Source organism: Tursiops truncatus, chromosome 19 (assembly GCF_011762595.2).
Source record: "Tursiops truncatus isolate mTurTru1 chromosome 19, mTurTru1.mat.Y, whole genome shotgun sequence".
In the NCBI taxonomy this organism is placed as follows: Eukaryota; Metazoa; Chordata; class Mammalia; order Artiodactyla; family Delphinidae; genus Tursiops; species Tursiops truncatus.
The window spans coordinates 16,596,547-16,621,513 of NC_047052.1; the positions used below are offsets into that span (position 1 = coordinate 16,596,547).

At 36.5% G+C, this 24,967-nt stretch overlaps 1 long non-coding RNA gene across 1 annotated transcript in view; it reads right to left on the reverse strand.

The window, feature by feature from the left end:
- Nucleotides 1–365: 365 nt before the first annotated feature.
- The window catches only part of LOC141277247 (uncharacterized), a 280,618-nt gene continuing 256,016 nt past the window's right edge, over nucleotides 366–24,967 (reverse strand). The window contains exon 3 of the long non-coding RNA XR_012328297.1: nucleotides 366–731. This is a non-coding gene — a long non-coding RNA (uncharacterized lncRNA). The remainder of the gene's footprint in view (nucleotides 732–24,967) is intronic.

Consider the following 24,967-nt stretch of genomic DNA (forward strand, 5'->3'; position numbering starts at 1 on the left):
TGATGGCTGTGATGACTAAATGAGATAAATTTTTGTAAATTGGCCAGGGCAAAGCAAGTGATCAATGAAAATTAATGCCCCTTTTTTTTAAATCTACAAAATGGGACTCAGAAAAGGCATTTTTCAGGGCAACTGTGATAATCAAATGAGATAATGAATACAAAATATGTATAAACTACAAAACCCCAAATAAATATAAAGTATTGTTAATTTCCTTAGCTGAAAAAAAGTCCAATGTATACTTTTATTTCTTTAATCACCATTATCATCTTACGTCTTTCTATTCTTTCTGGAACCTTGGAGTAATCTTTAAATCCAAGCATTGTATTTCCTTCAAACATTTTAGTCTAAACCTTTGCCAAAGATCCATGAACCCTGTTGTCTGCAGTCTTCCTCTACGTTTGTTTTTGTCTCCTCATTCTCTGCTAGTCTGATTTTCTTGTGGTTTCAAGTACTTACAAAATACTGCAAGTTTCTCAGTCATGTAAAGAGATACAATCTCACAGGATTCTTTTAAACTTTAAACGCTAAAGATGAGGGCCACAAGATTTCCTGGAATTCAAGTGTTAGTGTAAGAAAAGTGAGCATAACTTCTCAAAAAAAAAAAAAAAGACTGTCCTATTCTCATGCCTCCTTTTTCATGCTAACCTTTTCACCAGCTGACTTACCTGTTTCCTCTCCTTCTCCAAATCTCAGTTTCCTCACATGAAAACTGGAGCTCCTGAGGTTACCTATGAGAAGACCATAATAATGATATTTTAGAGAGCAACTTAGGAAATGTGAAAAGACTCATTCACAAATGGGACTGCCTAAGTGTAAAGAAAATTTCATTCTGAACATGCAAAATACCTTTGGACACAAAGCTGATAGAACAGAAATTTAAGAGAACTTAAAAAAAAAGAAATTTGAAGACAATAAGCACTTGCTCTGGACCTGGTGGAGAATAAATATTCTAATCATCTTATTTAGTTTATAGACAGGTAACCACTGATGAGGGAAAACATGCAACTCAGGGCAAAGAAAACTATAAAAGATACAATATGGTGAAACGATAAGATCTGATAATCTGATTCTTAAATAGAGGAGTTTATGATCCCTTAAACAATGCTGTATATTAGAAATATTTCACAATTAAAAAGTAGACAAATTTATGATAGCTTCTTCCTGTTCTCTCAGCTTCTTCCTGTTTATCTGCTCTACATAATAAAAGGAATCTTCCTTCACCCACTGGCAGCGGTAAAGGAAGCAGTATTAAAAGTGGACAGAACATTTCACACCTATTAGGATGGCTATTATCAAATGAATGGGAAAAACAAGTAAATGAATTAGAATACTGTGTATTGCTGATGAGATTATAAAATGGTGCAGTTGCTGTGGAAAACAGTTTGGAAGTTCCTCAAAAAGCTAAACATAGAATTACCATATGACCCAGCAATTCCACTTCTAGGTATATATCCAAATGAACTGAAAACAAGGAGTCAAACAAGTACATACATGCCAATGTTCACAGAAGCATTGTTCACAATAGCCAAAAGGTGAAAACAACCCAAGTGTCCATCAAGAGATGAACAGATAAACAAAATGTGGTATATACATACAATGGAAATATTATTCAGTCCTAAAAAGAAAGGAAATTCTGATACACGCTATAATATAGATGAACCTTGAAGACATTATGCTATGGAATAAGCCATTATGCTATGGAATAAGCCAGAAACAAAGGAACAATATTGTATGATTCCACTTATATGAGATAGGTAAATTTATAAAAACAGAAAGTATAATATAGGCTACCAGGACTGGGAGGGGAATGGAAATTTTTTTTTTTTTAATGAGTACAGAGTTTCTGTTTTGGATCATGAAAGGTTCTAGAAATGGATTATGTAATTATTGTATAACACTGAGACTATACTTACTGCCATTGAGTTATACTCTTCAAATGGTTAAAAATGATAAATCTTATGTATGTTTACCACAATTTTTTTTTAAAAAGATCAACACTCAAAAACTGGGGGGTGGTGAAGTGGGCAGGAGAAGAGATAGGTGGGAACCCTAGATTGGAGAGAAGAAGAAAATATGGACAACAGAATCAAGAAGGATGGAGAGTGGCATCAAGCCAGCCATATGGCCAGGGTTTAAGAAGAAAAACAGCCAGTGAGAAGTCCTCAGGTAACCAAGGAATATTTTAAAAGAGTGAGTGTTATTATATAATTTCACGTACTTCTCACTGTGCAATGTAATAACCCTCTTTGACCTTCAAACCGTCACCAAAATTCTGCCATACATTGCACTCATGCTACTCTAGTGATATGGAATGAGGAAAGAGGGATAGTGACCAACAATAAGCAAAGTGGGGCAGAAAAAGGATAGAAATTGGACTGAGGTGCCAAGAAAATTTTGAGAGTTCACTTTGACAGTGAGACCTTAAAAATCCTCAGAAAATTTGAAATGACATAGGATTTGAAACAGACACAAATAAAGAATTAATTACAATGCCAGGCCCCAGAAAGACTGTAGGACATAGCAAGACAGACGTCTGGGAATTCAAGGCAATGAGCAGGAACCAAAGCAGGCATAAAAGATGAAAGAGTGGAATCAAGTAAACAGGGTAGCAGAATCAAGGCACTGAAATTGAAGGAATTTGCTGGGTTTTATGTGAAATGGATTGTATAGGATTCACCTCAAGGCAAGAATTTTGCCCAAGGTGGAAGAAATGCAAACAAAAGATTCTGGCTGAGATATAGAAAATCTACCAAGATAAAGTTACCCCTTCTGGCAGAAGACCTCAGACACTGGGTACTTGGCCAGGCTAAGGACCTTGTTGAAAATAATTGAGATCTTGATGAAGAAGCATAAGAAGCCAGTAACTCCATGATTCAAGCAAACTGTCAGAGCAGCTAAAAGTTTAATACACAGAACTAAGGAAAAAAACATCCAAGAAGATAGCTTCAAGATGGTGGACGAGTAAGACGTGGAGATCACCTTCCTCCCCACAAATACATCAAAAACACATCTACATGTGGAACAGCTCCTACAGAAAACCTACTGAACACTGGCAGAAGACCTCAGACTTCCCAGAAGGTACTTCCCCACGTACCTGGGTAGGGCAAAAGAAAAAAGAAAAAACAGACAAAAGAATCGGGATGGGACCTGCACCTCTGGGAGGGAGCTATGAAGGAGGAAAAGCTTCCACACACTGGGAAGCCCCTTCACTGGCAGAGACAGGGAGTGGGCGGGGGGTAGTGGGCGAGGAGAGCGCAGCAACAGGGGTGCAGAGGGCAGAGCAGAGAGGTTCCCGCACAGAGGATCAGGGCCGACCAGCACTCACCAGCCTGAGAGGCTTGTCTGCTCACTGGGTGAGGCGAGTGGGGGGAGAGGACTGGGATTGGCTGCATGAACACAGCCTGAAGGGGGCTAGTGCACCACGGCTAGCCGGGAGGGCGTCTGGGAAAAAGTCTGGACCTGCCTAAGAGGCAAGAGACCATTGTTTCGGGGTGCGCGAAGAGAAGGGATTCAGAGCACCATCTAAACGAGCTCCAGAGATGGGTGCGAAACATGGCTATCCGCACGGACACCAGAAACGGGCATGAGATGCTAAGGCTGCTACTGCAGCCACCAAGAAGCCTGTGTGCAAGCACAGGTCACTATCCACACCTCCCCCACCGGGAGCCTGTGCAGCCTGCAACTGCAAAGGTCCAGTGATCCAGGGACAACTTCCCTGGGAGAACACACGTCGTGCCTCAGGCTGTTGCAACCTCACGCCAGCCTCTGCTGCAGCAGGCTTGCCCCGCATTCCGTACCCCTCCCTCCCCATGGCTTGAGTGAGCCAGAGCCCCCTAATCAGCTGCTACTTTACCCCATCCTGTCTGGGTGGGGAACAGACACCCTCAGGCAACCTACAAGCAGAGGCTGGGCCAAATCCAAAGCTGAACCCCAGGAGCTATGCAAACAAAGAAGAAAAATGGAAATCTCTCCAGGCAGCCTCAGGAGCAGCAGATTAAATCTCCACAATCAATCTGATGTACCCTGCATCTATGGAATACCTGAATAGACAACAAATCATCCCAAAATTGAGGTGGTGGACTTTGGGAGCAACTGTAGACTTGGGGGTTGCTTTCTGCATCTAATTTGTTTCTGGTTTTATGTTTATCTAAGTTTAGTATTTAGACCTATTACCACTGGTAGATTTCTTTATTGATTTGGTTGCTCTTTTTTTAAATATATATATATATATATTTTTTCCTTTTTCTCCTTTTGTGAGCGTGTAAATGTATGCTTCTCCATGTGATTTTGTATGTATAGCTTTGCTTTTACCATTTGTCCTAGGCTTCTGTCTGTCTGTTTTCGGGTTTTTTTTTTTTACTATAGTTTTTAGCACTTGTTATTGGTGGATTTGGTTTTTGGTTTGGTTGCTCGCTTCTTTCTTTCTTTCTTTTTTTATTGCTTTTTTATTTTTAATAAATTTTTAAATTTAATAACTTTATATTATTTTTTTAATTTATTTCTTTTTTTTCTCCCTTGTGTTTGGAGCTGTGTGGCTGACAAGGTCTTGGTGCTCCGGCTGGTGTCAGGCCTGAGCCTCTGAGGTGGGAGAGCCAAGTTCAGGACATTGGTCCACCAAAGACCTCCTGGCCCAATGTAATATCAAACAGTGAAAGCTCTCTCAGAGATCTCCAACTCAACACTAAGACCCAGCTCCACTCAATGACCAGCAAGCTACACTGCTGGACACCCTATGCCAAACAACTAGCAAGATGGGAAAACAACCCCACCCATTAGCAGAGAGGCTATCTAAACTCATACTAAGTTCACAAACACCCCAAAACACACCACCGGACACAGTCCTGCTCACCAGAAAGACAAGATCCAGCCTCATCCACCAGAACACAGGCATCAGTCCCCTCCACCAGAAAGCCTACACAAGGCACTGAAGCTACCTCACCACTGGAGGCAGACAGCAAAAACAATGGGAACTATGAACCTGCAGCCTGAGAAAAGGAGACCCGAAACACAATAAGTTAAGCAAAATGAGAAGACAGATAAATACACAGCAGATGAAGGAGCAAGGTAAAAACACACGAGACCAAACAAATGATGAGGAAATAGGCAGTCTACCTGAAAAAAAATTCAGAGTAATGATAGTAAAGATGATCCAAAACCTTGGAAATAGAATGGAGAAAATACAAGAAACGTTTAACAAGGAGAAGAACTACAGCAAACAATGATGAACAAAAGAATAAATGAAATTAAAAATTCTCTAGAAGGAATCAATAGCAGAAAAACTGAGGTAGAAGAATGGATGAGTGACCTGGAATATAAAATAGTGGAAATAACTACCAGAGAGCAGAATAAAGATAAAAGAATGAAAAGAATTGAGGACAGTCTCAGAGACCTCTGGGACAACACTAAATAAACCAACATTCGAACTATAGGGGTCCCAGAAGAAGAAGAGGAAAAAAACGGACTGAGAAAATATTTGAAGACATTATAGTTGAAAACTTCCCTAATATGGGAAAGGAAATAGTCAATCAAGTCCAGGAAGCACAAAGAGTCCCATACAGGATAAATCCAAGGAGAAACATGCCAAGACACATATTAATCAAACTATAAAAAATTAAATACAAAGAAAAAATATTAAAAGCAGCAAGGGAAAAGCAACAAATAACATACAAGGGAATCCCCATAAGGTTAACAGCTGATCTTTCAGCAGAAGCTCTGCAAGCCAGAAGGGAGTGGCAAGACATATTTAAAGTGATGAAAGGGAAGAACCTACAACCAAGAATACTCTACCCAGCAAAGCTCTTATTCAGATTCGACAGAGAAATTAAAACCTTTAAAGACAAGCAAAAGCTAAGAGGACTAAGCACCACAAAACCAGCTTTACAACAAATCCTGAAGGAACTTCTCTAGGCAGGAAACACAAGAGAAGGAAAAGACCTACAATAAGAAACCCAAAACAATTAACAAAATGGTAATAGGAACACACATATCGATAACTACCTAAAATGTAAATTGATTAAATGTTCCAACCAAAAGACATAGACTGGCTGAATGGATACAAAAACAAGACCTGTGTATATGCTATCTACAAGAGACCCACTTCAGACCTAGGGACACATACAGACTGAAAGTGAGGGGATGGAAAAAGATATTCCATGCAAATGGAAATCAAAAGAAAGCTGGAGTAGCAATTCTCATATCAGACAAAATAGACTTTAAAATAAAGACTATTAAAAGAGACAAAGAAGGACACTACATAATGATCAAGGGATCAATCCAAGAAGAAGATATATCAATTGTAAATATTTATGTACCCAACACAGGAACACCTCAATACATAACACAAATGTTAACAGCCATAAAGGGGAAATCGACAGTAACACAATCATAGTAGGGGACTTTAACACCCCATTTTCACCAATGGACAGATCATCCAAAATGAAAATAAATAAGGACACACACGCTTTATATGATACATTAAACAAGATGCTCACGGAGCATTCTCCAGGAGGGATCATATCTTGGGTCACAAACCAAGCCTTGGTAAATTTAAGGAAACTGAGATCTTACCAAGTATCTTTTCCAACCACAATGCTATGAAACTACATATCAATTACAGGAAAAAAATCTGTACAAAATACAAACACATGGAGGCTAAACAATACACTACTAAATAACCAAGAGATCACTAAATAAATCAAAGAGGAAATAAAAAAATACCTAGAAAAAAATGACAATGAAAACACAACAACCCAAAACCTATGCAATGCAGCAAAAGCAGATCTAAGAGGGAAGTTTATAGCAATACAATCCTACCTCAAGAAACAAGAAACACCTCAAATAAACAACCTAACCTTACATCTAAAGAAATTAGAGAAAGAAGAACAAAAAAACTCCAAAGTTAGCAGAAGGAAAGAAATTATAAAGATCACATCAGAAATAAATGAAAAACAAATGAAAGAAAAAATAGCAAATATCAATAAACCTAAAAGCTGGTTCTTTGAGAAGATAAACAAAATTGATTGATTAGCCAGACTCATCAAGAACAAAAGGGAGAAGACTCAAATAAATAGAATTAGAAATAAAAAAGGAGAAGTAACAACTGACAGAGCAGAAATACAAAGGATCATGAGAGATTACTATATGCCAATAAAATGGACAACATGGAAGAAATGGACAAATTCTTAGAAAAGCACAACCTCCCGAGACTGAACCAGGAAGAAATAGAAAATATAAACAGACCAATCACAAGCACTGAAATTGAGACTGTGATTAAAAATCTTCCAACAAACAAAAGCCCAGGACCAGAGGGCTTCACAGGCGAATTCTAGCAAATATTTAGAGAAGAGCTAATACCTATCCTTCTCAAACTCTTCCAAAATATAGCAGAGCGAGGAACACTCCCGAACTCATTCTATGAGGCCACCCTCACCCTGATACAAAAACCAGACAAAGATGTCACAAAGAAAGAAAACTGCCGGCCAATATCACTAATGAACATAGATGCAAAAATCCTCAACAAAATACTAGCAAACAGAATCCAACAGCACATTAAAAGGATCATACACCATGACCAAGTGGGGTTTATCCCAGGAATGCAAGGATTCTTCAATATATGCAAATCAATCAATGTGATAAACCATATTTTCAAATTGAAGGAAAAAAACATATGATTATCTCAATAAATGCAGAAAAGCTTTTGACAAAATTCAACACCAATTTATGATTAAAAACCCTCCAGAAAGTAGGCATAGAGGGAACTTACCTCAATATAACAAAGGCCATATATGACAAACCCACAGCCAACATCATCCTCAATGGTGAAAAACTGAAACCATTTCCACTAAGATCAGGAACAAGACAAGGTTGTCCACTCTCACCACTATTATTCAACATAGTTTTGGAAGTTTTAGCCACAGCAATCAGAGAAGAAAAAGAAATAAAAGGAATCCAAATCGGAAAAGAAGTAAAACTGTCACTGTTCGCAGATGACATGATACTATACATAGAGAATCCCAAAGATGCTACCAGCAAACTACTAGAGCTAATCAATGAATTTGGTAAAGTAGCAGGATACAAAATTAATGTACAGAAATCTCCTGCATTCCTACACACTAATGATGAAAAATATGAAAGAGAAATTAAGCAAATGTTCCCATTTACCATGGCTACAAAAAGAATAAAATATCTAGGAATAACCCTATCTAAGGAGACAAAAGACCTGTATGCAGAAAACTATAAGACACTAATGAGAGGAATTAAAGATGACACAGACAGATGGAGAGACATACCGTGTTCTTGGATTGGAAGAATCAACATTGTGAAAATGACTATACTACCCAAAGCAATCTACATATTCAATTCAATCCCTATCGAACTACCAATGGCATTTTTCACAGAACTAGAACAAAAAACTTCACAATTTGTATGGAAATACAAAAGACCCTGAATAGCCAAAGCAATCTTGAGGAAGAAAAATGGAGCTGGAGGAATCAGGCTCCCTGACTTGAGACTACACTATAAAGCTACAGTAATCAAGGCAGTATGGTACTGGCACAAAAACAGAACAGGATAGAAAGCCTAGAGGTAAACCCACACACATATGGTCACCTTGATAAAGGAGGCAAGAATATGTAATGGAGAAAAGACAGCTTCATCAATAAGTGCTGCTAGGAAAACTGGACAGCTACATGTAAAAGAATGAAATTAGAACACTCCCTAACATCATACACAAAAATAAACTCAAAATGGATTAAAGACCTAAATGTAAGGCCAAACACTATCAAACTCTTAGAGGAAAACAGGCATAACACTGTATGACATAAATCACAGCAAGATCCTTTTTGACCCACCTCCTAGAGTAATGGAAACAAAAATAAACAAATGGGACCTAATGAAACTTTAAAGCTTTTGAACAGCAAAGGAAACCATAAACAAGACGAATATACAATGCTCAGAATGGGAGAAAATATTTGCAAACGAAGCAACTGACAAAGGATTAATCTCCAAAACATACAAACAGCTCATGCAGCTCAGTATCAAAAAACAAATAACCCAATCCAAAAATGGGCAGAAGATCTAAATAGACATTTCTCCAAAGAAGATATACAGATTGCCAACAAACATATGAAAGGATGCTCAACATCACTAATCACTAGAGAAATGCAAATCAAAACTACAATGAGGTATCACCTCACACCAGTCAGAATGGCCATCATCAAAATATCTACAAACAATGAATGCTGGAGAGGGTGTGGAGAAAAGGATTGCACTGTTGGTGGGAATATAAATTGATACAGCCACTATGGAGAACAGTATGGAGGTTCCTTAAAAAATGAAAAATAGAACTACCGTAAGACCCAGCAATCCCACTATTGGGCATATACCCTAAGAAAACCATAATTCAAAATGAGTCATGTACCACAATGTTCATTGCAGGTCTCTTTACAATAGCCAGGACACAGAAGCTATCTAAGTGTCTATCAACAGATGAATGGATAAAGATGTGGCACATATATACAATGGAATATTACTCAGCCATAAAAAGAAATGAAATTGAGTTATTTGTAGTGAGGTGGCTGGTCCTAGAGTCTGTCATACAGTGTGAAGTTAGTCAGAAAGAGAAAAACAAATACTTTATGCTAACACATGTATATGGAATCCACCCCCCCCAAAAAAAAGGTTCTGAAGAACCTAGTGGCAGGACAGGAGTAAAGACACTGACATAGGGAATGGACTTGAGGACATGGGGAGGGGGAAGGGTAAGCTGGGACGAAGTGAGAGAGTGGCATGGACATATATACAATACCAAATGTAAAATAGATAGCTAGTGGGAAGCAGCTACAGAGCACAGAGAGATCAGCTCGGTGCTTTGTGACCACCTAGAGGGGTGGGACAGGGAGGGTGGGAAGGAGATGCAAGAGGGAGGAGATATGGGGATATATGTATATATATAGCTGATTCACTTTGTTATGCAGCAGAAACTAACACACCATTGTAAAGCAACTATACTCCAATAAAGATGTTAAAAAAAAAGAAAAGAAACATCCAAGAAGAGGTCTGTTAGGATTGCTATCAACTCTGGGGAGAGTTGAATGCATCCACTATGCTGCTCCAACTCAGAAATAATCAGAGCCAAATGCAAGCACACTTGAAAGCATTCCTCAAAGTCCACACAAACCCATCAACTATGGTGGCAGCCTCACAAGGACAAGGGGCTTCTGATCAAACAGTGAATGAACAATAATCTACTCTAACCCAGAGGCAACCCTAAGTAGCCAGGCTGAAAGAAAAAAGGGGGAGGAGGGGAATCTTAGCAAGGTCATTACAGGATACACACTTCAAGAGAAAGAGACTTTCAAGAATTATTTCAACCAAGGCAGTAAACAAATACAAAACAAAATGAGCAAACAACAACAAAATAACCCTGGGAGAGGGAATCAGCATCCAAAGTTGCTAAATTATTTAAACGCTTCCTGAAAATTACAAGACACGCAAAGAAACAGAAAGGTGTGACCCACGCACAGGGAAAATATCAAGCAATAAAAGTTGCTTTAAATAGACCCAGGTGATATAGACTATGCAGACAAAGACCTCAAAGCAGCCATTATGAGTACCTTCAAAAACTAAAAGTTAGGAAACTGTGAATATGTTACTAAGAATTAGGAGAAGCTAAGATGACAATGACTCATAAAATGGAGGGTATCAATAAAAAGATACTATTACAAAGAACCAAATAGAAATTCTGGAGTTGAAAGCACAGTAACCAAAATGAAATATTCACTAGAGGGGCTCAACAGAGACTAATAGATATTAGGCAATTTGAAGAGCAGAGGGAAAAATAATAAATAAAAATGAAATGAAGAGAAGTGTGGGACACTGTTATGGGTGCTGACATACATGTAATGGGACTACCAGGAGAGGCGAGAAGGAAAACAACAGAAGAAAAAATACTAAAAGAGTAGCTGAAAACTTCCAAAATTTGATGAAACACATTAATCTACATACAAAGAAGCTCAGCCAAGTTCAAGTAGGATAAACTTAGAAGATCCACACCCAGGCACATGAATAATCACAAAGATAAAATCCAAAGAAAAAGAAAAAAGCCTTGAAAGTGATAAGAGAAAAACAATCCAACATGTACAAGGGAACCCCAATATGATTAAGAGCAGACTTCTCATTACAAACAGTGGAGGCCAGAAGGCAATAGGATGACATATTCAAAGTGCTGACAGTAAAACACTGTCAATCAAGAATCTTATATCCAGCAAAACTATACTATTTCAGAAATGAAAGTGAAAAAGATATGCCCAGGTGAACAAAAATCAAGATCATTTGCCATAGTAGACATACCTTACAAGAAATACTAAAGGAAGTTCTGCAGGCTGAAAGTGACACCAGACAGTAATTCAAATCCACGCAAAAAACAAGTGTCAATACAGGTAATTATGTAGGTGATTACAAATGACAGTATAATTGTATCTTTCTGCTCTTAACTGATTTTAACATCAATTTCATAAAACAAATATATGTAATTATATTGTTGAGCCTATAACATAAAAATATAATATATTTGACAAGAGCACCAAGGAGGCAAGCAGGAGTAAAGTTCTATCTGAGTAAAGAAATGACATCAGATGGAATTCAAACCCACAGTAAGAAATGAAGAGAACCAGAAAGAGTAAATAAGAACATTAATATAACACACTCCATACATATTGATATATACTTGTTCTACTTTCTTCTCTCAGCTTCTTTAAAAGTATAAGATTAAATAAAGTAATAATTATAATAATGTATTATACCTGATATGTTTAATAATAATAGCACAAAAAGAAGTGGCAATGCACTAATTAAGTTTTTTAGGCTTCACTGAAACAAAGTCAGTATAAATCTGAAGTAGATTCTGATAACTTAAAATTTAGACTTATAAACCTTAGAGCAACCACTAACAAAATTAGCCAAATAGAAATTAAAAGTCTCTAATGGAATTAAACTGTTACACTAGAAAGTATCTAATACAAAAGAACACAATTAAGGAGGAATAGAGAAACCAAAAGTGCATGATGAACATAGAAAACAAAAGGCAAAGTGGCAGATGTAATTTCAACCATATCAAAAATAATATCACTAAATATGAATGGATTAAACAACCTGATCAAGAGGCAAAGGCTACCAGACTGGATTTTAAAAAAACAATAACTATACACTGTCTGCAGGAGATACATGCTACATTCAAGGATCCAACTTGTTGAAAGTAAAATGATAGAAAAAGATATATCATACAAGCAACAATAAAAAAAAAACCTGGAATGGCTATATTAATATCAGACAACATTGACTTTAAAACAAAAACTATGTTATTGGTGATAAAGAGGGATATTTCATAATGATTGAAAAGATCACTCTATCAGGAATATGTAATGATTACAAAAAGATGTGCACTTAACAACAGAGCCACAACATACATGAAGCAAAAACTTTAATTTTACAGAATTGAGGGAAAAACAGACAATTGAACAACAATTGTGGGAGTCTTCAATACCCCACTTTTAATTACTGATAGAAGATCAATAAAGAAATAGAAATTTAAACAATACTATAAATCAAATACATGTAACAATCATCTATAGAACATTCCACCCAACAGCAGCAGAATACACATTCTTCTCAAATACACATGGAACATTCTTTAAAACAGACCATATGCTAGGCCATAAAACAAACCACAATAAATTTTAAAGGACTACAATTATACAAAGCATCTTATCTGATCACTATAGAATTAAATTAGAAATCAATAACACAAAGAAATTTAAGAAATTCACAACTATGTGAAAATTAAACAGCATATGCCTAAGTAACCAATGGGTCAAAGAAGAAATCACAAGGTGAGTTAGAAACTACTTTGAGACGAATGAAAACAGAAACACAACATACCAAATTTTATGGGATACATCTAAAGCAATACTCAGGAGGAAATTTATAGCTGTAAAAACCTATATTATAAAAGAAGAAAGATCTCTAATCAGTAACCTAAATTTCCACTTTAAAAAACTAGAAAAAGTAGAATGAACTAAACTCAAACCTAGAAAAAAGAAGAAAATAATGAACAATAGACCAAAAAGAAATAAAATAGAAAATAAAAACTTAAGAAAATCACCAAACTAAAGTCTTTTTATATGAAAAGATCAACAAAATTAACAAACACTTAGCAAGACTGGCCAAGGGAAAAAAAAGAGAGAGAGAGAGAGAAGACACAAATTACCAACATCAGGAATGACATAAGACTGCTACCAACCTTACAAAAATATTTTTTTTAATAATTTAAGGTAATATTATGAACAGCTATATGTTAACAAATTAGATGACTCAGATCAAACAGATTCCTAGAGAGATATAAATTATGAAAATATACCCAAGAAGTAGTAGAAAATCTGCAAAAACTTTAAAAGTAAAGAGGGCAATCAGTAATTTTAAAACTTCTCCCAAAGAAAAGTCCAGGCCCAGATTTCACTAGTGAACTGCATCAAATATTCAAGAAAGAATTAATACCAATCTTTCACAAACTCTTCCCAAAAAATAGAAGAGGAGGGAATACATACCAACTAATTCTACGAGGTCAGTATTACCCAGATGCCAAAACCAGACAAAGATCTAAAAAGAGGGGAAAAAAAACCAAGAAACTACAGACCAATATTCATTACCAATATAGATACAAAAATTCTCAACAAAATACTAGCAAACCAAATCCAGTAATATATAAAAAGGGAATACACACCATGACCAAGTGGAATTTACCCCAAAAACAAAAGAATGATTTCAAATCCAAAATTCAATTAATGTAATACACCATATTATCAGAATAAGGGATCAAAAAAATACACACTATAAGCAGAAAAAAACACTGGACCAAATCCAACACCCTTTCATGATAAAAACACTCAATAAACTAGAATTAGAGGGAGTTTATTCAACGTGATAAAGGACATCTACTATAAAACCACAGTTAACATTGTACTCAATGGTGAAAGACTAAACGCTTTCCCCCCCCAAGATCAGGAACAAGACAAGGACATCTGCTCTCACCATTTCTATTCAACATTATAATAGAGGGTCTAGCCAGGGATACTTGGCAAGAAAAAAAAGAAATAAAAGGTATGAAGATTGAAAAGGAAGATGACAAGATCTTTTACATATAAAATCCAAAGGCAACAAATAAAAAAAATAAATTAGCACTAATAAAAGGTTCAGCAAGATTTCAGGATACAAGATCAATATCAGAAAATTAATTGTATTTCCATACACTTGAAATAAATATTGCAAAATGAAATTAAGAAAATAATTCTATTTATAATAGCATCAAAAAGAACAAAATACTTAGGAATAAATTTAACAGAAGAAATGAAAAGCTGTAGATGGAAAACTATAAAACACTGCTGAAAGAAATTAAAGAAAATATAAATAAATGGAAAGATATTCCATGTTCATGGATCAGAAAGATAAATATGGCAATACCTACCATAGTGATCTACAGATTACACACAGTCCCTATCAAAATCCCAGTTAGCTTTTTGTAGAAATTGACAAATGATCCTAAAATTTCTATGGAAAAGGAAGGGATCCAGAATAGACAAAAACAGTCTTGAAAAAGAAAATAGTTAGGGACTCCCGCTTCCTGATTTCAAAACTTACTACAACGCTATAGTAATAAAGACAGTGTAGATCAATGGAACAGAGTTGAGAGTCCAAAAATAAACCCTGACATTTATGGCCACTGATTTCTGACAAGAGTGCCAAGACAATTTTATAGGGATAAGGTTCTTTACAAAAAACAGTGCTGGGACAATTGGATAGCCACATAAAAAAGAATGAAGTTGGCTTTCTACCTCACACCACACATAAAAAAATTAATTCAAAATGGATCATAGACCTATATGTAAGAGCTACAACTATAAAACTCTTAGAAGAAAACATAGGAGTCAATCTTTATGATGCTGGATTAGGCTAAATTTTCTTAGATACAACACCAAAAGCACAAGTGACCAAAGAAACAAATAGGCAAACTAAATAACATCAAAATAAATTTATAACTTTTGAGCTGCAAAAGATACCATCAAGAAGTTAAGACAACTTACATAATGGAAGAAAATATTTTCAAATTAAATATCTGACAAAGACTTGTATCTAGTATATACAAAGAACTCTTACAACTCAAAAATGAAAAGACAAATAACCTAATTTAAAAATGTGCAAAAGATCTGAATAGACATTTCTCTAATGAAGATATACAAATGACCAATAAGCACGTAATATTCACTATCATTAGTTATAAGGGGAATGCAAATCAAAACCATAATTAGAGACCATTTCACATCCACTAGAACAGATATAATCAAAAACACAGTATGTGTTGGAGAACACGTGGAAAAATTGGGACCCTCATACGTTGCTAGTATAGATGTAAAATGGTACAGCCACTGTGGAGAACAGTTTTGCAGTTCCTCATAAGGTTATAACAGTTACGAAATGACTCAGCAATTCCACTCTTAGGTATATAGCCAAGAGAAATGAAAACATTTCTACGATTCCCTTAACCTTTGCCTCATGGCTGTTTTTTCATGGTCACAAGATGACTGACTCATTCCTTGACATCACTTCCAAATTTCCGGACAAAAGAAGGTAAAAATAAATGGAAAAAAGTTTCAAACTTGCTTACCAGTTAGGTCTACCATAGGAGGTTTCTAGGAGATTAGCTCTCCTAGGAACTTCGCTTGTTCATTAGGTAGAATGTTTGTCATTTGGCCATCCCTGGCTGAAGGTGACTATAGGAAAGAGGTCTGAGGATATGGACTAGGCCAACCATCCAGCATTGTCTGCCACCATAACTTAATAATTTATTAAGTGCTTTACTTAGCACTATCTAGCACGCATTACTTTCCCATCTAACCTTACAAATTTGCATGTAGTTAGGCTTTGGTGAAGACCATCAATGGGGTAGGGTTTCAGAGATCATCTAGTCCAACACTCCCCATATGATTATGGGCAAGAAGTCATTCAGATCCTGCTTGAACCATTTCATGAACCACTATCTCATGAAGTAATTCACTCCGGACAAAGAAAACTACTTCATCCAAGCCATATCTACTTCACTGTGGGCTCATTTGTTTAAAGTATTAGAAAGTCATATTAATTAAGAAAGCATCATCTCATTTAAATCTTAGAACAGCTATATAAATTGGTAAAACAGGCATTATAAATCCCATCTAATCAACTGGAAATCTGAAACTCAGCTAATTTAGGAGACTTGAATCCAGACTGTCTAATGAAAAACGATAATACTAGGCCAATTCCTTTTCCACAGGCAGTCCTTCACATATTTTAAGCTGACGCCCATGAACAATTGATGGGTCAGCTTTGGGTGATCCATGGAGCTGTTAAAATTGTATTCAATGTATTATCCATTTTTTGTAGAAAGGGTCCTTAGCTGTCATCAGATTTTACTGTGACTCCATACTTACTGACTCCCCAAATGGTGAAAAAATACTGATTTAAAAATGATTGTGAAATGTTTCTCCTTTCCCAGAGTTTTTACTTCCTCAGATGAAACATCTCCAGTTTCTCCAGTCATGCATCTTGATTTCCCCTATTCTTCCCCTCAGACCTATTCTTCCCTGCTCTTCCCTATCTTATCAAATGGCAGTCACCTGAGAGTCATGTTTGATTCCTTACCATCCCACACTCTAACCTCCAGTCCAACACAAGAGCTGCTAATTTTCCTTTTCAATTTCCTTTTCAATACACATTTCTTCAATTCAGCTGCCATGATCATTTCTAGATAGAGCTAATGCAGTCTCCTAATTGCCCCCTTCCTCCTTCCATCCTCACCCCTCTTTCAACCAAGAATAGTCTTTCTAAAATGTCAAGTAAATCATATTATTCCCTTGCTTGAAACATCTGTGGTTTCCTCTGACACTCAGTAAAACTTCCAACCGCCTACCCATGGCCCTGAAGACCATGGGTGATCTGACCCAAGCCTTCCTCTCTCTGATGCTACCTCACTCTTCTTGCTCCCCTCATTCACTGCATTGGATTGACAGCAGCCTGCTTTCAGTTCCTAGCACATGTCACATTTCTTCCCATCTCAGGACCGTTCCTCTCTTCCAGAATGTCCTTTACCCCATTCCTCCCCATCCTTCTGTCCTCAGTTTAAGTATTATTTCCTCAGAGATACTCTGACAATCTTTCTAAATTAGGACTAATTCAACTCTCCCTATTTATCGCAGCTCCTTAATGAGTTGTTAATTAGTTAGCAAGCTAGTATGTGTGTGCGCGTGTGTTTGTTTATTCTATTTTCCCCTTTAGACTATAAGCTTCATGAGGGTAGGTTCCATATTTGTCTTTTACCGTTGTACTTCCAGTGGCTTGTTCAGTGCTGGCTAGATGATAAGCACAAAAACGTCAATGAATGAATGAAAGAAGACCCAGTTTCAAGTCCTCTCACCATCCTGAACATATTCTAATGTGTAATATACCTCTTAAAATGTGGTCCCAAAATTAAACTCAAATTTCCAGGTGAGGCCTAACCCTTCCAGAGAGGTCTGGGCATGCCATGTTCACCTAATTCTTCTCTCCTTTTCAATATCAAAATAGGCTACTTCACAAACCTCCACAAGGAAATGTTCTAATAAGCTCTGTGTCTCTGCCATTGGTAAATGTGAGCATATATATATACTCAGTATATCACAAATTAAAGAGAGATTTTGATTATGGACTCATAAAGCATCAGTACAGAATGCAGCAAGCCTCTGGCTCCCAATTCAGAGCTTTTTGTATTGCCTTCCTAAAATCAGTTGACGATGCCCCAATTTAAACTTCCGTCCCCAAGTGAAAAATATTTCAACATGTTGGCCATCAGAATATGCACAATGAAGATTTGTATTTCTAGTGCCCTGCCTCCAATATGCATGATAGCCTATCAGTTTGTTTCCCCTTCAACCTTCATGCTACAAAGCACAAAGGCACCAGGAGTCCCAAGTATCTAGGGGTTTTTCTGGACACAACAGATTCAGCTTGTTTTCTGAGTGCAGGGCTAAGTTCAAAAGATGTTCTACAACTCAGGTATATAAACAAGCTAGAGCTGGAAGAGGCTGCTGTGAAATCAACGTGTCATCTCTGCTTTGTTAGATAAGCAACACACAAAATCAAACCAACCTGTTAAAATTATTACCATCTCCCTACTTACCAACAATGATGCAGTGGACGGCAGAGAGCATTAATCACTTGAAAACATCTAATCAGTGCAGAGACCTTTTATATTACCATTTAAATTCTTAACTGCCTTCAGCCTGATTTCTTTTAAGCGAAGGCCCACAGGCCTTACACATTTCATGGTTATGTTCTCTAGTTATGTAGCCTTTATTTTCTTCCTAGTGTCTCATTTTTGTCCCCCTCCCCCATTCCATTCTTTCCCTTCAAATGGACAGAACCTGGTTCCTATCACCTAGAGATGAATTAACCTTTCCAAATATCCTGACATCGGCTTCCTAGAAAAGTTCCCCAGAGCTCTGTGACCGATGGAGAAGAGAGGCAGCTTGGCTTTGACTTTAATATACATTTTGAAATACCTTTTGCAGGAAGGCTGGAAATAAGGAACTAATAACAAAGTGCTTCTAAAATTACCGGTAAATCTGAAGCATTCTGCCCGGTGCATGGCCTTTTGAGAGTTTTTAATTCATCAATTAAGTGATCAAAGATCTTGTTCAAGATACGATTACATTTCTTTTGTTCTCTTTGCACAATCATATTAAAATCGATAGCATTCCTAAAATCAAACGGGTTCCAAAGCTAAAAATAAAAACAGACAAAACGACACCCTAACATTCATCACCTTCGACAGGCTATGATTGGTCCTTAACTAATTGGGATACAAGTGCTAGGACAAACCATTCCACAGTGATGATATCACGAAGTTTCCACATTCCTAAAGCAGCTACTATGCATTTAGGCTGTAGCCAGGCCCTTCTGGGAAAGGGTGCAGACAGAGAAATTCTAGCTACTTGCCAAGGCCAAACCCAAGAGTAAATAATTTCAATAATAGAGAACGGAGGTCTTTAAGTGGCTGCTGATGACCTTTGTCACATACACAGGATTACTCTTCCTTATACCACTGAAAACCAAACAAATCCATAGCCTAAGAATCAGAAGGAAATATTTCTTAAATTACCACAATCCTTCTTAATCCTTGTTCCCCAGGAGTCAGTTATGTTTATTGTATTTTGTCTGAATATTCTTGCTTGTCTAAAAGTGGAGCTAATAAGCTATTTCTCTAAAAGGTCAGACAATAAATATTTTAGGCTTTGTGGGCCCCTCAGTCTCTTATACAACCATTCAACTCCACCACTGTACCGTGAAAGCAGCCATAGAGGACATGTCAGTGAATGGGTGTGGTTGTGATCCAATAAATCTTTATTTACAAAAACAGGCACTGGGCCAGATTTGCCTGTGGACCACAGTTTGCCCACCCCGTCTCTAACACATGGTCATGACCATAACCCACTCTTGGGGACCTTAATCTACATCACATGAATGCTGGACAATTTGTAGGAGAGTTCTTATTATGACCTCAGGATAGAAAAATAGAATTGGTCTGATAGTGGAAAGAAGGTTATTGAGCCACAAGCATAACTTTCATATGGTTTTCTCTTCAAAAAGTTCATTTTACTCTCCAAATTAAATTTTTTGGAAACATTCAGTGTTTCTTTTAAAGAACATTAGATTTCACATTGCATCCCAGTTATTTATTACCTGAGTTTGGGTCTTAACAAATATGATTTTGTTATTCTCTGTCATCAGTGGAGCAAGCACATGTGGTTCTGATTGACAAAATTGTGATAAAATTCACTGCATCCTTTAAAGAAAAGTGATTGAAAAGTTTTCAGACTGCTGCAGAGAACACAGGGGGGAAAACGAGAGGATTGAATTTCAACAAAAGACATGCCAGATTTTTTTCCTGCTCTTAATTCTTCAACATTCTCCCACTACTCAGTATCTAATTAGATACTGGAACAATCTTGGAATCATGTGTTTCTCTTTAAACTTTTGGCCAAGTCCATCTCACTATGGTTAATGTTGGGTACACTTAGGTTCCCTGCCAGGGACTAGTATTGGGTGACATCACATGCTGTGTCACAAACAATGGAACAGAAATAAGTGTGCACGCTCTGAGACAAGCAAAACACTCGCAGTCATTTTGGTTTTCCCTCTTTTCTTTTACTTCAAATCCATGTTCATTTGTTTGCTTGAAAACCCTCCTTTGTCTCTCAACTTTTTCCAGAAACAGATATCCCTTGCTATTATTGCCCCCAGAAAAAATTACAATTCAATTTTTTTTTAAATCTCATGGGCTCACATAATGTCTGCATTGTTGATCTCTGTTGGAAGAGCTTTCTTGATTAACTTAAGAGTGAACAAAACACAGGACATTCATTGAGAACACCACAGCAAGTCACCACATAACCTATCTGCCCTTATAAATAGGTCGCCTACTGGACAAGAAAAAAGACAGAATGGACATAATGCAAACAACATGACCTTCAAAGCTGTCTGGCATGTGGTTGTTTCCCTCATGAACTGATATTCATATCTGAGAATGACCATCCCATCTCCATGCTACAGCCTTCTTAATACAGAACTGGAACAAAAGGAAGTTATGTAACTCATCAGCTACTAGGGGAATGTTGAGGATGCCAAAAAAGACACAGACATAGTCGGACCTTTTTAACTTGAAAAAAAAAAAGTGTCGTTTGTGAGTGGAGAATAAATATCCTGAAACTCTCTTCCATATGTCTGCTTTCCTTCTACTGGGCTACATTCCAAAGAGGTCGTAGTAGTTCCATGTTTTTCTCTAAAATATGAAAAACTATTCTGAACAGATTTTAAAAATGTTTTTCTTCACGGTCACTAATGCACAAATGTTCCTCCGTAATTGCTTTCAAGTGAATTTAACAATATTCGCAATTCCTTGGCTAGGTGATTCCTGATTTAAGAAGTAATTTGAAGAGTCACTCTCATCAGATGATCCTCAACTACTGGTGATGGGAAACACGCACTTTTTAAATATATTGCTTGACAATACAAACTATCTACTTAGTAACACTGCCCCATGGCTACCGATATTGTACTTCTGACTAAATGCTTGCCATAAGCATAATGCTTTCTAAATGTCCTTTTTAGCAAACTCAAAATATTCCTTTGAGGGTTGAAGATGCCAGTAAATTGTAGGACCTAGACCTTTCACTGGGTCATCATCTATATGCAAAATATCTTGGTAAATTATGGGCCTGAAATGTGCGTACATTCTGATATTAGACATTTTTGCTTACCCAAACCAGCAGGTCCGTCATCTTGCTTATCTAGCTTATTGAAAATTCCCAGAAAAATGACTATCACCTAGGATTCCCACAATAAACCATGCTAAACTGACCAACTGTCTTACTGCTAGCTAATCAGTTCTCCATTTCTCTTGCTTTTTCAGTGGGTTCCTTTAAATTTTTTCCTCTTTTGTTCTATGTCTTTATTTTGTGTTATTCCATACCACCCCTAAGGCAGAAATGTGGGCTTTGACCAGCTTAGAAAAATATAAATAATCTCAAAACTGTATGAAGTGAATTCAGCTCAAAGAAGGGTGAAAGATTTGGTAAAGATTTCAAACATTTTGATCAATTCTAACTCAAAAGACTATATTCAAGTTGAGTATTTAACCAGGGCCTGATTCAAAGCAAAACCATAATAAAAAAAAATCTCGGGGCTTCCCTGGTGGCGCAGTGGTTGAGAGTCCGCCTGCCGATTCAGGGGACACGGGTTCGTGCCCCGGTCCGGGAAGATCCCACATGCCGCGGAGCGGCTGGGCCCGCGAGCCATGGCCGCTGAGCCTGCGCGTCAGGAGCCTGTGCTCCGCAACGGGAGAGGCCACAACAGTGAGAGGCCCGCGTACCGCAAAAAAAAAAAAAAAAAAAAAATCTCAACTCATCTTCATATCTTTAGTCAAAGGAATAATAATTCCATATGTCATTTTTATAGAGGTTAAAAGATATACACGTCCTGATTTTTTTTGATAAATTATCAACATTTGGAAAAGAAATTCATTATGCTAAAAAACAGCTGCAAATTTACATTGAGAAAACTTCCTTTGGTTCAGAGTTCTGTCCTGTCAATGGATATATAAATTTATTATTTTTACATTTGTCTTTATATGGAAGCATCTCAACTGCTTCTAATTGTCTTTATTTTTCTTCCCTGAATCTTTTCTAGCTCCACTACATTTTTATTCAATTACAGCAAACAAAGAAACCTGGGACGGCTATTCTAGAGCAGACACATTATGGTCTTAAAAAAGATATATTCTCATACACTAAATGGTTTAACAAGTCCTATATACAAGTTAGCACAGAAACTCAAGTTGTTTCCGGCTAGTAGTCTCAGCTGCAACAGTGGGTGTTGTTTTCCCCACTAGCTCCTGTAGTAATTGGTAAAAGTCAAGCTGGGGAAAGTTTCTTTTCTCCTGCACCCTAACACATTAGCAACAGCAACCAGAGAATGCTGCCAATTAGTGTTTTGTTTAAGCTATTATTTTGATCAGCTTTGAAAATTAGAAGAAAACTTATTTAGTAATAATTGCTTTTGAAAGAGTATGGTCACCACTTATAGAATTAAAATCAGGATATACAAGTTCCAAAACTCTGACAAAAATAGAAGCAAAGAAAACACAGTTTATGGTTCAAAAGAGAGGAAACAGCAAAAATACATGATTAAAAAGGAAGCTCTAAAAGCAGTAAGAGTGATATAGATTAACATAATAATTATAGTAAATATAAATGAATTAACTACTCCTATCGGACAAAAATTCTTAAACTGGATTTTAAAAATTGCCTAAGCACTTAAAAGTGACATAGAAAATTTAAAAAAGGATGGACAAAGATGTAACAGACTAACATAAACCAAAATAAAGTGATAGTTCCTATATTAGTACCAGTGAAAGCAAAAATCAAGGCAAGGCATTAAATGAATAAAGAGGGTATTACTCTATTGATAAAAGGTACAATATATATAATGAAACTGTAACAATCATTAATTTTTATGCATGGAATAACACTGCCCTAGATTAGAAAAATAAAATTTTTTAAGTAAAGGAAAAGCAACAAAAATGCAAGAAACACCAGAGTAAAAATCTGACAGATTAAATTAACAAAATAGAAATAATACATATGATTACCCCCACACAAAGCAAAGCAAAAGCAAAGCAAACATTTTAATATCCATAGACTATTAATATTATTTTCCCATATATTACCTAAAAAGAAGTATTGACTGAACATCAAACAGTAAAAATTATACAGACAGCATACTCTATTATGTGCCCACAGTGTAATAAAACTTTAAGCATGAACTAAAGAAAACAAAACCTTCAACAACTTGAACACTTTTTAGGGCCTCTTAATTGAAAGCACTCGCAGATTATTTAGGAAATAATGATAACACTACTATAGTAACACTTTTAAGATGTAACTAAAGCTATGCCCAGAGGCAAATTAATAACCTTAATTGTTAACTTATTAAACAGTAAGGAATCAAAATAAATTAAAATATTTAAATACAAATATTTTTAGATATGTATGCATATGTTTTTAATGTATATAGGATACAATTAAAGAAGCCCATCACACTCAACCTCTATATTCACAGAGGAAATGCTTGATGGTTGGCTCCTGGCTACTATTTGTGGTTGGGGAAAGGAAGACCTACCAGTAATGTATCAACTGCTATGCTCGGAGAGAACCCTAACAAGAAAAACCGAACAAAAAAATATACAACTGCCAGAAACATGAGCTTGTACTAGCTATAAATACTGAGCAACCCAGATGAGATGTTCCCAAATGCTGAACTATACAGACCAGTGGTGTCAAAGTATTGCATACCTATTTTTAAAAGTAGGAATCCTGAGAAGTAGGATTCCTTGAACTTCCAAATCAGAATCTCCAGGGGTAGGGCATAGGGGGGTCTGTGTTTTTAACAAAGCCTTCTGGTGAGTTTAAGTCACTGGATATTGATCATCATAGTTAAGTATCAGGCAATAAGGAAAAATAACTAAATACATGAAGACTATCAGCAACTGAAAGAGGGAAAACAACTGAAAAGATAGAGAAAATAGACCTGATATTAAGTACTCTCTACTGTTTCCTGTTTTAACTCTCAGTCTCAGTGGAATTAAAGAGGCTATTTCATCACTGAAGCAAGAATAGAATTTTTAAAAAGAAAGAAGGGGGAGGGGGAAGGAGAAACTACTTGAGAACAAGAATGAATTCTTCAAAATTTAGGGGGAAAAAAAAAGAATGGGTGTTGCCTTTAGTAAAGGCAGTGAAGAGCAGAATAGAAACTACTGAAAACTGAATGAATACATCAGAAGACCAGAAAGAATTCTCCACATCATAAGAGTTTTTAACAGAGCAAATGGAGAGAAGAGAGGCGCGTGATGGCTTTGTAGTGTGTCAGTTTGGCTAGAATGAATTACATTTCCCAGAATTTTATTTTATATGTATATAATTTTATATATACACATACTATTTACGTACCACTATCCAAAGGAATTATCCATTTAATCCTCCTTTAATCTTATGAGAATGATTCTATAACTATCCACATTGTATAGATGAGGAAACTTAGGCAAAGTGATTTACGTGGCTTGCTCAAGGCCATACAGCTAATAATTGTTGGAACTGGGTTTGAAACTATACCCACTGGTTTCAGGATCCACCCTTTTAATCACTACAAATCACAGACAGCAATTAAAGCAGAAAAACCAATCATTGTCTAAATAATTGTTGCTAATGTGCTTCTGAAATTTCATGTGTTTATTTACCAAGTCTACTGTACTTAGGTTTTCCAATTCATTCATTAATTTCCTTGCTCC